Genomic DNA, 874 nt, shown 5'->3' with positions numbered 1-874 from the left:
CAGATGGCAAGATACCTGTCAAAGGCCATGATGCAAAGGTAGAAACCCTCATCACACACAAAAGAGAAGAAGAAGTAAAACTGTGCAAAACAATTCACAAAGGAGATGGACTTACTTGTGGAGAGGAAGTTGGCCAACATGTTAGGGACAGTTGTGGTAACAGCATATTTCTAGAAAACAGAAATTCCCCAAGAATATGTACACAGGGGTGTGAAGGTGCCGGTCGCACCACACAGCACAGACAATGGCTGCGTTCCCCATTAGGGTCAGCGTGTACGTTGCTGAGAAGAGCCCAAAGTAGAGGAGCTACGTTTCTGGGCTTCAGGGAAAGCCCTGGAGGATAAAGTGGCTAATGGAGCTGGTGGTATCTCTGCTGGATGCATTCGTTAGTCTGGAAGACATGGGGATAACACTGGTTATTGAACTTTAATGAAGAATGTTGGTTCTTCCTGGAAACACCAAAATTCTTTATCCTTTGTTAGATTTTTGCTTAAGCAACAAATAGACTTTTGCTTAAGTCACAAAAACTGGTTTACATGATCCATCCCCTGAACACATAATCTCATTTTGATAGGATACAATAATAGAAAGGAGGGAAAACATGAACTGAGAACAAATACTTACCTGGCTAAGAACACTAGACTAGATACTAGGAATGCACACTTTTGTGATCTTGATAAACTGTCTAAGCTCAATTAGTTTATTTTTTCATCTGTCTACCTACACTGCTGATATTACAGGGTGTTGTGCATACATTTCCATGTATATGATGTTCTTTCAATGGTACTATGATCTGTAATATGATATAAAAATAAAACCTATATAACTATTACAAATCATTTTGATCTGCAATAGTGATATAAAAATAAAATAC

General features: G+C 38.7%; 1 pseudogene; it reads right to left on the bottom strand.

The window, feature by feature from the left end:
• The window catches only part of LOC111819417 (olfactory receptor 11G2-like), a 30,276-nt pseudogene extending 29,874 nt beyond the window's left edge, over positions 1–402 (bottom strand).
• Positions 403–874: the final 472 nt, after the last annotated feature.

Source organism: Trichechus manatus, unplaced genomic scaffold, assembly GCF_000243295.1.
Source record: "Trichechus manatus latirostris isolate Lorelei unplaced genomic scaffold, TriManLat1.0 scaffold00639, whole genome shotgun sequence".
NCBI classification, from domain to species: domain Eukaryota; kingdom Metazoa; phylum Chordata; class Mammalia; order Sirenia; family Trichechidae; genus Trichechus; species Trichechus manatus.
The sequence above is the reverse complement of the archived record's forward strand: the minus strand, read 5'-3'. Positions and strand labels throughout refer to the sequence as shown.